The 14,791-nt window shown below is 37.0% G+C and overlaps 1 protein-coding gene and 1 long non-coding RNA gene across 4 annotated transcripts in view; one reads left to right on the top strand and one right to left on the bottom strand.

The window, feature by feature from the left end:
• The window catches only part of Exoc4 (exocyst complex component 4), an 810,377-nt gene that overhangs the window by 205,854 nt on the left and 589,732 nt on the right, over positions 1 to 14,791 (top strand). The gene's annotated exons all lie outside the window — the stretch shown is intronic.
• Positions 3,696 to 7,634, bottom strand: LOC143272315 (uncharacterized). Its single transcript, XR_013049781.1, has 2 exons — positions 7,438 to 7,634; positions 3,696 to 4,042 (listed from the first exon to the last, which is right to left on the bottom strand). It is a non-coding gene; the product is annotated as an uncharacterized LOC143272315 (long non-coding RNA).

Below are 14,791 nucleotides of genomic sequence, written 5' to 3'. Positions count from 1 at the left end.
TTAGGGTGCTTTGGAGATGCTGACATGAAGAAATATGATCCTTGTACCCAAGTTGTTTTACATTTACTCAGGGAAAAGTACATGTAAATGACCAACTTTAATGTTAGGTAAAGGAAAAATTAAGTATATAAGTGATTAGATCTTTAACCTATGCTCAGTATACTTAGACATCAAAGTTTTTCTTTTCTTTTGTCCTTGACCATTTTTTAGGAACACTTGCTTTTGGACCCAGCACTTTTGCATGTGCAAAATAGCATTGCAAATAGGCCAGGCAGTTGGACCCTGTAGATCTTTCCTTACTGAAGTGACTGCAGAGAAATGCAACAATACAGGCAAATCTGAAACAAACTAACAAGCCATGCATGATGGTGCACAGCTTTAATCTCAGCACTCAGGACTCAGAGGAGGCCGGTGGATCTCTGTGAGTTCGAGGCCAGCCTGGTCTACAAAGCAAGTTATAGGACAGTTAGGGATGTTACACAGAGAACCCTTGTCTTGAAAACAGAAAATAAACAAAACCAAAAACCAAACCAAACACACAATAAACCCAGAGACTTGGATTAATTTTTTTTTTAATAAACTGATCAATAAGTCACTATCTTGAGATGAATAAGATATCCTTTCCTATACATGATTTGAATGCTTACTTTCATGTTTAACCTTGACCTTAGAAGAAGTTTGTGTCATGTACAGAAAGGACACTTACATCCCTTGCATTATGTAATAAAACTCACACCTTCCCATAAGTGTGCTGTGTTTCCTATACCTTGCATGACATTGTAAAAATGGGTGCTTAGGTTAACCAGAGAGGACTAATTTTCAAGACCACATTTTCTTTCTTTTTCAGAATGTAGTTCATGCACATATTCTTTTTTTTTTATTTTTTTATTAAGAAATTTTCTATTCACTTTACATACCAACCACAAATCCCCCCTTTCCTCTTCCTACCCCCCAGCCTTCCCCCCCAACCCACCCCCCATCCCCACATTTTTCAAATCAAGGTTTCCCATGGGGAGTCAGCAGAGCCTGGCCTACTCAGCTGAGGCAGGTCTAAGCCCCTTCCCCCTGCACCAAGGCTGTGCAAAAGGACCACATTTTCTTAACCTGGAGGTTATGTAGGTTATATGTTTTACTGGCTCCTGCAACTCTTCAAAATGACCTAGTTCAGAATGACATTCAACTCTCAGATAGCTGATTGAAATGGGCATTTAGTAGAAAATCCCTTGTGAATTTGTGGAGCAATTAAATTTTTTTTCCTGGGAACCTCATTCATTTTAATAATAGAAAAAAAAAACTATAGTTAGAATTTTGGAAGAAAAGTAAAGATTTTTGTTATTGCTAAGGAAAATATAGGACATACTTATATTTTATAAAAGAATAAAAGGAAACAGCCTTGATTGTAAAATATCATTAGAGAAAGTAATAGAATTAAGGAATAACCCATGGATAGATCAGATAGTTTTGTTTTCTAGAGTTCCTCTAGGCATTAACTTTAGAAACCTTATAATATGATGAAATTAATATTGGCTTAGCTATTTCATTCCATCATATCCCCACCCCAAGGTGCTAGCTTTCCCCTCACAGATCTCTGCACATTTGGTGTTTGTTGGGTTTAAGTTACAAACATACACACATGCGAACATTTTAAGGCCACCCCTTCCAGGTTATAAGCTCATTGAGATATCTGTGAGATTGCATTATCACTATGTGCCCTGATCCCAGTGCTGTCCTTGGCCATAAAAGATACTTAGTAATTGTTGAATGAATACTTAATTTAGTCATTTATTAATTATTAATTTAGATTATAATCTTCTCTCCTACGAACTTTCCTGAGAAGGCATGCTAGAAATACTTAGTTACATTATTAGGCTCCTTTACATTATATATATATATATATATATATATATATATATATATATATATATATAGACTCCTTTAGATTAGATATAAATTTAGGCACTATAAATATGATCATATAGCAACAACAACAATTATATTATTGTTACCTTTCAATTGGACCAAAACTGAAGAGGAAAGGGAATCAATTGCTGGGACTTTCATTTCTAAGCTTCAATCCATGACACACAAAAGATTGCCAGATTTCTTTGGCGATAAAGCTTCTGGTACCCTGGTTGGTGAGCACACAGAAAACATTAAAGGAGTTGTCAAGGCTTCCATCTAAGTCAGTAGTGGCCAGAAGTTCACAAAGGGGGCAATGGTATTTTGTTGTAGCCTGATTGCAGGAGAGGGGAGACAGTGTCCTGGTGTCCTGTGGGGGAAGGTATATCAGTTATAGGACTGTCAGCAGAGGGGACATTGAAGACAGCTAAGTAGCTATGGAAGCTGCAGGGGATGGAGGAAGATGGCCCAGAGTTACAGGAAGAAAGATGGAGAAAATGGGAGCTGGAGTGGGTTATCATCACCCTCTGCCCCACAGCTTTCTCTGTCTTGTTCATGACACTTTTGACACTGAGTGTGTCATTGGCACAACATGCCTGCCTAGATATACGTGTTCACAGAATTCAACCTTGCCAGCTGCGTGAAAACCTTTGATGTACTGACGTCACTCCTCAGTTGGGGTTATGTCACTAAGTGCCAAAGTCAGAGCCCAGTGTTATGTCTGCAGATGGCTCTGAGTCTACAAAATGAAGAACAAGGTAAATATTTTCTTACAGATATGAAAGGAAGAGTTAAACAGTTATTGTTTAGAAATCAAGCTGATAAGCATTTTACATTGTTTGAGGCACCAGAAATAAGCAAATTAATTACATGCAAATAACTGTTGCTTATGAAGTGTGGGATAATAATAGTATCTGTTTAGATGTTTATGGCAAGTTTATTTACATGGCAGTTTTCTGCTAATTTTCCTGTGGAAAATAGTAACTATTAGTTTCTTTTGTCTTTTACTCCTAAATGTATTGAAAACCCATTCTGTTTATCTTTGGCTTGCCAAAAACAATTGTAAAGATTGTGAATGGTGAAGAAAAGATGTCTGCTGTAGGATTTTTCTGCCTTAAACACATGGTTGCCACCATTAGCACTATATAACACATGGGTTCATTTTGTTGAAGATTCACACTCAGTAGTTCATCTGGATCTACTTTATATTGACCTTTTTATGAACATCTTTTGATGCCATGTTGGCGAGCCTCAGACAGCTCCCTCTCTTAAGATAAACTAGACAGCTGAAAAGCTTATGTAGCCATTGTGATCCACTGTGTGGGGAGATGAGCAACTGGACTCCGGGTTTTCAGGATGGCCTGACATTTGCTGAGTGCACCCAGTATGGGGTAGATGCCTTTGCACTGTGCTGTGATATTCTCATTTTGTTGTGTGTATATGTCCCTGGAATTATGTTAGAGATCATGATTCTTTTATTTTTTGAGATATTTAGTTCTCCTGGGTCATTAACTTCGGTTGTATGCCAGATACTTCAAAGGCTAAGGACCATTGTAGTTGTGAAAGGAAGAAGTTGTTTTTATGTACAACTTTGTAAGCTGGGTTTACTCACTGTCAATCTTCCTCCATACGGTGTACACTCTTTTATTTATTTGCTCAATATATTATTAAGTCTAAGGCATTTAGCTCACCTCTATGCATTTCATCAGTAACCCTGACATTTACAAAATAATTTTGAAAACATTATGAAATGGAGGACACTATGATTAATCATCTTTTGTTAACAAAACAAGAAATGGAATGGAAATGAACTTTTGCTTTAATCTTTGATACAGTCAGAATTTTAACCTAAAGTCTAAGTGGAAAACAGAACAATTATATCTTGGATTGATTGTTTCTCTGTAACATAGTGGTTTCCTTACGTTGAATCATCCAACCATAGACATTAATATTTTGCCTCTGGAGATCTTTTTTGTCAGTCCTCTCCATTGATGATGATGCCATGTGAAAATTAATATTCTGGGTGCTAGTGGTTAAATATATCCTTAATAAATCTTCAAGGGGCAAGTGTAGCTTTTGTTCCATTGTTCTTCCTTTCCGATTGAAGTTCCCAGGTAGAGAAATTCTACTACCTGCAATAATTCTGGTTGAGAAGGAGAAAAGTCAGTTGGTAGATTTTGAGGTGAGAATCTATATTCTTATTATAGAAAAAGATGAGAGACATAACTACCTTGTGTTTTCATTATTTGCTTTCAGTCTGTGATGCTTTCAAGAGTTTGAGAAATAGGGTATTTAACTTCTCAACTTATGACTGATAGGATCATAGTAAAAGTGCTCCAGTCTAATGGAAGCTTAAAATGCAGCCCTCAGAATCACTGGATTGCACTTGACAGTGATTTGTGTGTCTATGGATTATTAAACCTCAGCATAGAGAATGTTCTGATTTAAAAATTCCCTGTTTTATTCACTCAGTCTGATGTGAGGAGCAGTCATGCTTTCTGTTGTCTTATGTGGTAGATTAAGTTTCGGTCAAGGCCAACAAAACTGAGCTCCAAGGAATTCTTCCTTTTGTGGACTTTTCAATTAGAATTGTTAATATTTCCTTTGCTCTTGACCTTGTTCTCTATTGATGGCTAAGTGCTGTTTGTTGTTTCAGCAGACATAAGCATAAGTTACAGTTGGTTATGTGTCCCTCAGAGTGACCAGTGTCAGAGGGAAGAGTGATTGCTAGGTACATTATCTTATTGTATTTATTAAGTGAGACCTCACAATTTTTTAAAAAACCTTGGGGTTTATGCAGCTTTGATTAGTTATGTACAGACTTAGTGGTCAGCAGACACAGAGAGACTAGCCTGGCATGGGGTTTTGGAACCTCAGAGTCCACTCCCAGTGACACACTTTCTCCAAGGCCAGTCCTATTCCAACAAGGCCACACCTCCTAATCTTATTAATCATTTCAAACAGGTCCATTTCTTGGTGACTAAGTCTTCAAATATATAAGCTTATGGGGCAGTTCTTATTCAAGCAACCACAGAATGTTTTGTGGTTGTGCTAGTTGCTATTTGTTCCACAAGCACTTATTGGTAATTCTTGTATATATTTGGTTGTGTCCTAGAGTATACTTGGACTTAATGTTATTTTGATAAGATTACTTGCAGTGAATTTTATATTTTTGTGTCTTATTTCTTTTCCTGCTTAACAGTTACATTATGAACATTTTGAGATAGCCATAACTTAAATACTTTATTTGTAATGAGTCAAAATATGACTGAAGGTGGATTTATGCTGGGAAAAGCTGAAGGAGCTGGGAGAGTACTAACCAAGGGAGAGATGCCTGCAGAATGTGTATTAAGGTGATTAACAGTTTGAGTTGGAGAGAGACTAATAAAGGAGCAGTGGGGAGGATAATGACTTAATAAGTGCAATAGTATTGAAACAATGGAGTCTTAGGCTACTAGGGAAAGAATTGACAGAAACATGGCTTTTCATGTTGTGTGGTAGTCAATTTAATGATGTTTGCCTTAGACCTAAACTATTAAACCAAGTATAAATTTCTTGCAATAATAATCTGAACATTATTTAAAATATTTCTCTAGATAATCATCTGCTTTCTGTTTCTATACAACATTTCCTTACTTTTGTTAAGTTAATTCATTTTATTGTATATTAGGACCAATATCTTTCTGCAACTTTTAAATAATTTGAAATTTAAAAATTAAAATACTATTTTACCTTCAATAAAATCTATCACTTTAGAAGTTAGTATTAGTATCTTTTATTATGCTCACAAAGTTGTACAATCATCAACACTTTCTAAAACCAGAATATGTTAGTCCTTCAGAAAGAAAACTGACCATTAGCTGTCAATCACCATCATCAGTGTCTCCCATTCTCCTTTCCTCAACCTGTGGCAACCACTAATTTCCTTTCTTCTTAATGGATCCATCTTTTCTGGACCCTTGGTGTAAATGAACTCATTCATTACCTGGCCATTGTGTCTTGTTCTTTCACATAGTATATTGTTTTCAAGGGTCGTCATCTTATAGCCTATCTTAGTACCAATATTCTTACTGCTTCTTATATTTTCTTTTTTATTAGTTCTTAGAGAATTTCATACAATGCATTTTGATCATATTCACCTCTTCCCTCACTTCCCCACATTCCTTTCCCATCCAAATTGGTATCTTCTTTTATTTTTTTAACCATTAAGTATACTATGGTTGCACATATAACTTTTGTATATACAATCTTCACTAGAAGGGTATTCCAGTCATTAGAATCTGCACCCTTTAAAAAACCTGACCTTTTTTTTCAGTAGCAATTAACTGCTAATCTCTCCTTCCCTATGCTTGAATTATGTTGACCTGAGCCTGCTCAGGTTTTGTACATACTAGCTCAAGTGCTGGGAATCCATGTGTGTGACTGCTCTGTGGTAGTCAGAAGCCACTGTTTCCTTGTAGTCATCTCCTACCTATGGGTCTTACAATCTTTCCATCCCTTCTTCTGCCAACATCCTTGAGCCTCGGGAGAAGGAGACGTGGTACAGATGGCTCTTTGGGGATGAACATTCTGTACTTCTTATTCTCTGCACCATAATCAGTTGTGGGTCTCTGTGTTAATTGCTGTCTACTGCAAAAGGAAATCTGATGAGGTTTGACTGATTCATTAGTTTATGGATACAGCAATAAGTCATCAGGAGCTGCATTACTATTATGTCCATTTAGTAGAGTAATAGTAGTAGGATCTCTCCTTGGGCCAGTGACATGTTTAGCCACAGGTTCTTGGCCCTGATAACAATGGCAGGTATGGGTTTCAATTTTTGGAGTGGTCCTTAAATCTAATAAGAAAGTGATTACTCCAATGGTATTTTTGCTACTATTGTACCAGTGGGCATATCTTGCCAGGCCTGTCATAGTAACTCATAGGATTCACAGCTGGGTAAGATTGTTGATTCTTAAAATTTTATCCTCCTGTAGTGTATATAGAACTTTTCAGCACTATGGAATCTAGCCATTAGGGATGGAGCTTCCAGGTCAGTACCAGCTTGAATTTTCCCATCTTCTATGACTCCAATAAATAATATTTTAGCAATATGGACTTACTGCCACACTGGAGGTTAACCAAGAGCACTGGCAATAGTCTATAATATTTTGTGGGGTGGGTGGATCTTTGAGACTTCATTTGCCAACAACTTCAAAGGAAGTAACCCTTCTTGGGACTAGATTTACTTATTTGTTGTCCTATGATGTTGAGTTGTTGCCCTGATAAAGGGTAACTCCATTTAAACTCCTTTTTATATGCTTAACTTACTCTTTTATATATGTATTTACTTATTTATTTAGTGTGTGTGTTTGTGTACACATGTATCCATTATTTGTGCCATGGAACATGAGGTCAGAGGACAGCTTGCAGGAATTGGTTCTTTCTTTCAACTCTGGATTCTGGGACTTAACCTCAGGTTGTCATGCTTGCTGTTGAGTGCCTTTCCCTACTGAGCCATCTCCTAGACCTCTGTGTATAACCTTTTGAAGAAACTACCTGAAGGGGTAGAGCAGCGCTCGTGGCTGGCCCGGCTATCGTAGCTGCGGCGATGGAAGAAAGCACTGAATGCTGTGGTGGCGGAAGAATAATCAGCCATGGTTACCTTTTTAGAGCTGTATTAGGAAGAAGGAAAGAGACCACGCGGCGGGAAGTACAGAGAGAATACGGAAAAAAAGGGCCGGTGGGAGGGCACGCCCGCTTTTTAGGCTGGGATGCTCATCGAAGGCTGATGACGTAATAACGACAGAATCCTTACACTACCTGTTTCTGAAATTAGCCTTGCCACTTTACATTCTCTCCATTTTGAGCATGTAAGTTGAAATTGTGCCGACATACTGCAGAAAAATTAAATTTCTAACCAGTCTCTTTGGACATCATGCATGGTAGAATAAATTATGTGAAGCTTTGGAAAGCCGTAGAATTTTAGAGTTCATGGGTTCCAATTGGTCCATCTTCCTATTGTAATAAAAGATCTGTGGCTCTTGTTCATTTTGTTTACTACTGTATCTGTCCTGTTTAGAGCAGTACTATAAATAGTAGGTGCTTAGTACATGTTTCTCAATGAATGCATGTAATGACCCTGCACCAACTCCTTTATAAACGGAAATAATGCTAGAGAAATGAGGTGACTTCCTGAAAGTCACACAGGGACTAAAGGGGAAAGCGAAGTCCAGCACTGTGCTCTTGATTTCCTTGCAGTTTTCAGTCAATGTCATTCTCAAATTCCCTTCTCTTCCTGAGCACAGTGGTCCTTGTTGACCTGTATAGGGCTTTCTGGATGTTTTCCAGCTGTGTTTGGAGGGCTTATTGACATTTAATGAGTGTTTTTGTTCTTGTGAAGTCATTTACGTGTTTACTGCTGAATTCAGAAACAGAAAAGGAGAGAAACATTTAAATAACTGCATTTTATCTAAGAAGGATACATTACAGTTGCTCATCAATAAATAGATAACCTCCAGAGCTGCCAAGATTATTAGATTGTAGAGCACAATAAACTTGTGCCTTCCCTTGTGAGTCACTTGTTTTAAAAAATTCTCAGCTAATTATCTGAAAGAAAGACGAATTAATCCAAGTTTGTTCTTTACTAGTATTTGTTCCTAATCACCCTGTGAATGGAGGACTCCATCTTACTAGCCTTTTCCCATACTCTGTTTTTCTAGAGTAGCCTATGTGTAAATTAACCATAGCATAGTGTAAGTGAGCATTACTTACTCCATGTGAAAGCAGTGTTCTTGGAACCACATTTGCGTGGTAAGTGGAGTTTTGTGCTTAAAGGATAGGTTTGTAGATTGGATGTGTGAATGAAATTGAGATTTCACTGTGTGAAGGTTGTGGTGGAAATCTGGAGCCTTAGAAGACAGGGGCACATATTTCAGTGACTTTTTAAGAAGATTTTTATAAGATATGGGAAAAAAAGGCATTCTGCTTACTTTAGTTAAAACTCATTTTGAAGGTATGTAGTATTCCCATTTTCTCTGGTAACTCTTGACTACCTGGTAATACCTGGTATCAAAGTAACAGGCTCCAAAGTTCCATAAATTCTGGTTATGTTTTTCCAAATTTGTGGGATGCACACTAAATAGGATCATAAATCTACTTATTTCATAATTATATTCTCCATCGATTCCATCCATGCAATGTGTAGGTTGACTGTGGGAGAATATAAAAGAATTATTCTTTTACTTAAGGTACAAAATAAAGCAACATTGGACAGTTAACATGGTGTTATAAGAAAAAAAAAATCCCCACAGGCTTTTATTTAGATTTACATTCAAAATCTGCCCCTATGATTATTTGTCTAAATCACAGATCAAGGCTCAATCCCTATTTGTAAAATGTGAGTAGCAATTCTATTTCTTGGCAGTTCTGGTGAGATGATATATGGGACACATAGTGAATATTCAGTAGTTGGCAGTGAACTGAGTGCCCTGAGACTCACTTGAAATCTCTCTCTCTCTCTCTCTCTGTCTCTCTCTCTCTCTGTCTCTCTCTCTCTCTCTCTCTCTCTCTCTTTCTCTCTCTCTCTCTCTCTCTCTCACACACACACACACACACACACACACACTCATACTCTTGATTCTAATAGTATTTAACTGGTTATGTGGTTGACAAATGAACTCTTCAATGTCTGTTGGTAGTCAGAGCTTTTAAACTTGATTATAAATGTTTGTAGTTGCCGCACATCTGCTGGTTAAGTTCAGCCTGTGCTCTTCCAGTTTCTGCTAGTGCCACCACTATTGCCTGAGCTATCCAAGTTGGAAACCTTGGCATAATCTTTCTTATTTCTCATCGTTTTGTAATTTTGCTGCCTAGTGGTTATTCCTCTGCAAAGCTAACATTGCATAAAATATTATTACCTGTTATTAGGTAGACAGTTCAGGGAGTACATGGACCCAAACACTAGCTGATATAATAATCACTCTATTTCTGTAATTGTCTTTTGTCAGCATGTATCTGACTTAGAAACTAAACATCATTATAATTTTACAATTATTTTTCTTATTTAATGTCTATTTTCTGATGGTCCCATAAAGGGCAAGCATATATAGACAGTCCCCCCCACCCTCTCAACCTAGGTGGTGTAGTGATGATGGAATGCCTTAGAATAACATTAGTATCAGGATATGAGGTGTGAGCCACTAGCCACCCCTCTACACCTATATCTAAGAGTATGGTATATTCAACAGATACTCATTTTCTAACTCAGCTCATCATCCCTCTTCCACCTTCCTGGGAGCATTATGAGCCCTTGCTCCTGACATTGGGTTTGGACATGTGACTTCCCATGACCAATGACCTGTTAACAGATTTGCCATAGCAAAAAGCTAGACATGTTCTTATGCTTTTGGATTTCGCCTTTTGTACTTCTATCAGTTGTCATGAGTTAGCATGCTCTTAAGTAGCTACTAATTGATGGAGATGCATAACCAGTGCTGGCTCTCTCTGGTCTGTAGTTCTGTACCAAGTCCAGCTGAGCCTACCTACAGCCCAATCCTAGATAACTAGTGTATTTATGACCAAGAAGGAAAGGCATATTGTTTGCTGCCGAGCTGTAGGATAGTTTTTACTCAGTATTGTTGTGGCTGTAGATAAAGGATACAAGAGGATACTGTTTTAAAGATTTTTCCTTAGGCACTGGTTTCAGAGCATTGTCCTTCCATGTAGACTCAGGGCCTTTACCATTTCATAGCACTGGTATGTCACACAACCAGCATCAAAGTAGGTTCCATTTAGGATGGAAATTGTTACAAGGTGTGCAAACAGTACAGATCTGGAAGAAGGTTCTGGTTGACATTGGCTGTTTCCCCAAGCCTGCCTGTCCTTGGAAATTGTTTATAGGAGATTAAGGTAGTGGCTCCCGTTTTTGTTGGATAATATAGTTCTATTTTCTTAGTGGTAAAAAGGGAAGTGAATCCACATTGTCTTTTTAATTATGGAAAGAGCCTATTAACATTCTCTTTTGTTTTTAGAAGTAAACATATAAAGGAAGCTGGAGGAGGCCAAGCACCTTTTTAAAATAATGATTGTCTTGAGCTAATTCCTTCACTATGCCTTCAGCATCATTAGATGCCAACCCTACTGTGTGTCTCATTTGCAGTCAAAATGATTGGAAAGGAAAGCCTGGGGTGCCAGAGACCTCTCTGAGCATAGGGCTCAGAAACCTGGCCATTGTTTAACCTGCTTACCCTCAGCAAGCTGGGGCAAGAGGGGGATGGGGGACAGGACAATAATTCAGTATGTATTGTAATACAGCCTTGAAAAGAGAATACTGAAAAAGAGAAAAAGATACTTTGTCAAAGTCGGGGATTTTCTTAGCATTTTTCTTCTTGTGCACATAATCTTGATCTTTCCCTTTGCTCTGAGCTCCCCCCTCTGGCATTCATGGCATATTTCCTTTTCTGTACTTGCAAACTTCAAAGCTTTCCCATCAAGTCATTTTGCAAATGCTATAGATTGTGCAGTGACAGTAAGGGTGCTTTTGTTTTCTAGAGAGTAGGGTAGAGTAGACTGAAGGCAGAGGAACAGTCTGCAACATTTACTAACTTTGAATCAGTGCAGAATAAAGTCAAAAACCTAACACACCATTTACGGTGCTTTAAAAATACTTTTGAGCTTGTTAACTATTTTTCTGTCCTTGTGTGCCAAGTCTCTTGTGAGATCATGGACAGATCCATCTGGCTCTTTGCTTTTGTAATTAAATCTTTATCATTATTCTGCCATGTCATATTCATTCTCTCTCATTCTCTCTCTCTCTCTCTCTCTCTCTCTCTCTCTCTCTCTCTCTCTCTATCTATCTATCTATCTATGTGTGTGTATGTGTCTCTGTCTCTTTCTGTGTTTTGGAAACTTCAAGTAAGTTCCTGCTGTTTTCTGCTATGTCATATTTCTCTTTAAAAAGATTGGTAACGCCTATTTTTGTTGTTGTTGTTTGTGCTTTTCATTAAAGTACTGTTTTAGATTCTGATTTTCAGTGTAACTTAAATTTCCAGAAACAAAATTTTACCTTTTTAGAGTAAACATTGTAACGATGGAAAATGTGCACTCTGCAATTTTCTAGTTCGGTCTTTTTGTCACAATATACTGAGAACCTTCAGATTTTTTTCTCTTCTTTTTCTTATTTTATTGAAGATAAACTCTTTTCCATACAATATATTCTAATCACTGTTTCCCCACCCTCATCTCCTTCTAGATCCTCTCCACTCCCTACCTATCTAACTCCATGCCTCTTTCTCTCTCTATTTAGAAAAAAAACAGGCAAATAAAAACCAGTCAAATCAGAATAAAAAACAAACACAGAAAAAGAAAACAAAGAAAAAGCAAGAAAAACAGACAGACAGACACACAAAACTTATGAAAACACAAATTCAGAAACTTTAATGATTAATGTGCATCATCTTAAACTTGGTAGTGATACTTCTCTTGAACTTTATCAACATTTCCATTTGTGAGTTATTTAGAGTAGGTCAAAGACTCCTTTTCATTCATGGAGGCATGCATAGTTTCTTCTACCCAGAACTATACTCGCCCCCCTGCCCGTCTTTTATTTCTTTTTAATCTCATTTTGTCTGCTGCTCATGCCATCTGTCTTTTTCTCCTTATGTTGTTTGACTGTAGATCATCTTATCTAGCTACTTACATTTGTCTTACAGGAGCTTTTCAGTTTTTAAGTTGCTCAATTACTGGGATATAAGTTGCAAAGATAAAGAACCAAGGTATTTAGCACTGAATGAAGATGTGCTCAGAAAAGATTCCATAGTATCAAATATGTTAGTTGCTATCTACTGACTATGTACCATATATAAATTTGCCCATGAGATGTTCTTTGTTTTTTTTTTTGTTTGTTTGTTTTTTTTGTTTTTTCAAGACAGGATTTTTTTGTTTAGACATTACTGTCCTGGAACTTACTTTGTAGACCAGGCTGGCCCAGAACTCAGAGATCCACTTGCCTCTGCCTCCTGAGTGCTGGGTTTAAAGCCATGTGTCGCCGCCGCCGCCACCACCACCCAGCTGAAATGTTCTTTGATTACTATTATTCTGAATGGTCCAGGCTGCTAGATAAATTATTACCCACCAGCAGGAGAACTTATTTAAAAACCTTTATTGTAAGGTTCTATATTTCAGTCCTTTTTGCCTGTATTTGAATTAGTTAAATCTTAGGTGCTCCATGGATATCCATTTCTGAGAAACAATACTCCTTTATCTTATTAATTTCCAGGACTATCTAGTTTATGTATATAGTTACTGTTGTCTCTTTGTAATGCTATCTCAGTTTTGTTGACTGGATAAGTAAATGAGCATATTATTTAATTTTCCTGTTGCTGTGAGAAAATACCCTAACAAATCCAAATTAAGTGGAAAAGGTTTATTTTGACTCACAGTTTATAAGAGTCCAGTCCATTATGGCAGCAGGAACTTAAGACAACAGATCATAATTGCATCCATTATCAGGAAGTAGAGAGAGATGAATGCTGGTACTCAGCTCGCTTTCTTCTTTCTATTTAGTTCAGGACCCTAGCTCATGGAATGGTACCATCCATAGTTAGGGTGGGTGTTCCCAATTTAGTTAATCTAAATTAGATAGTCCTTCACAAGCAGTTCGAAGCTTTTCTCCTAGATAATTCTAGATTGTGTCAAGTTGACAGGTTTAACTGTCACAGCGAGCAGTGATGCTTTTGACACTGAAGCATGAGTCTTCTCCCCCCAACCTTCTTTAGTCACATATCTGCTTAGAATCTTTTTACATTTAATAATTTCTTATTGATCTTTTCCCACCTGTGTTAGATATTATGAAACACTAGACTTATATTAGAGGAGATAATTATTATTAATTATTATTGTTATTTAGCAGGTAAAATTCCTCAGGGAAGTGATTCAAGAGATGGTTGCTCTTGTGCCACTCATTGTCTTTATACTTATTTTTTCAAGACAGGGTGTCACTGTAGTGCGTAAGTTGGGCATGCTTGTAATTTTCCCATCTCAGCCTCTCAGATACTGTGATTGTGGATATAAACTACTACAGTAGGCATCTTGGTTATTTTAAAAAGATGATTGTGCCTCATCCCCAGTATTTGTACAAATTAACTGGAGATGTACTGGGTCAAGTTTACAGTGTCTTAGACCTTCATTGTACCTCTTCACTGTTTTAACTGACATGTCTGTAATCAACTATTTGTCCACCTGAGCTTTGGCCTCTAAATGAGAAGATCCTGGAATATGATTCAAGATGTGTTTTTTAGACCAGAGCTGTTATTATTTATACAAATGATGTTATATATGTCATATCCCTTTCCTTTACATGAGTCATGTATATGTATATGGCTTTTAGTTTGCTTTGATTGGTGTGTGGTTATTAATACATACTATGTGTAATGCACTATGAACTGTTAAAAAAATGAAATTCCCTTCAGGTATACTTAGAAAATTTTCATGTAGGAAATGGAACATGTAGTTATTTCAGCTTATGTTTTTAATTACTTCAGAACTGCTTATGGTTTTTCCCCACTAGCTTAATGTCAACCTCCTGGCAGCATATTCCTCAATATAAATTTGTCCATTCACACTATTTATATACTGAGGATGAATTATTGACAAATATTTCAGTGTCTTGACTATGTTTAGGTTGTGTTGGAATGTGAAATGCCTTAATACTTTATTAGGCCAAATAATCATCATGGTAAAGGTGCCATTTAGAGTTTTGTCTATGAATTTAACTTTGCATGTTCTCTAAATACTCGGTAATTTATTTTAAAACAAAATACTGAAAATATTTGTCCAGATTTATATATTTGATATTTTAGAAAAGTATCTCAAATATTCTGTATTATCAGTGTCTTTAGGTATTTTTATTCCA

Source organism: Peromyscus maniculatus, chromosome 3, assembly GCF_049852395.1.
Source record: "Peromyscus maniculatus bairdii isolate BWxNUB_F1_BW_parent chromosome 3, HU_Pman_BW_mat_3.1, whole genome shotgun sequence".
In the NCBI taxonomy this organism is placed as follows: domain Eukaryota; kingdom Metazoa; phylum Chordata; class Mammalia; order Rodentia; family Cricetidae; genus Peromyscus; species Peromyscus maniculatus.
This window is presented reverse-complemented; position numbering and strand designations above follow the sequence as displayed.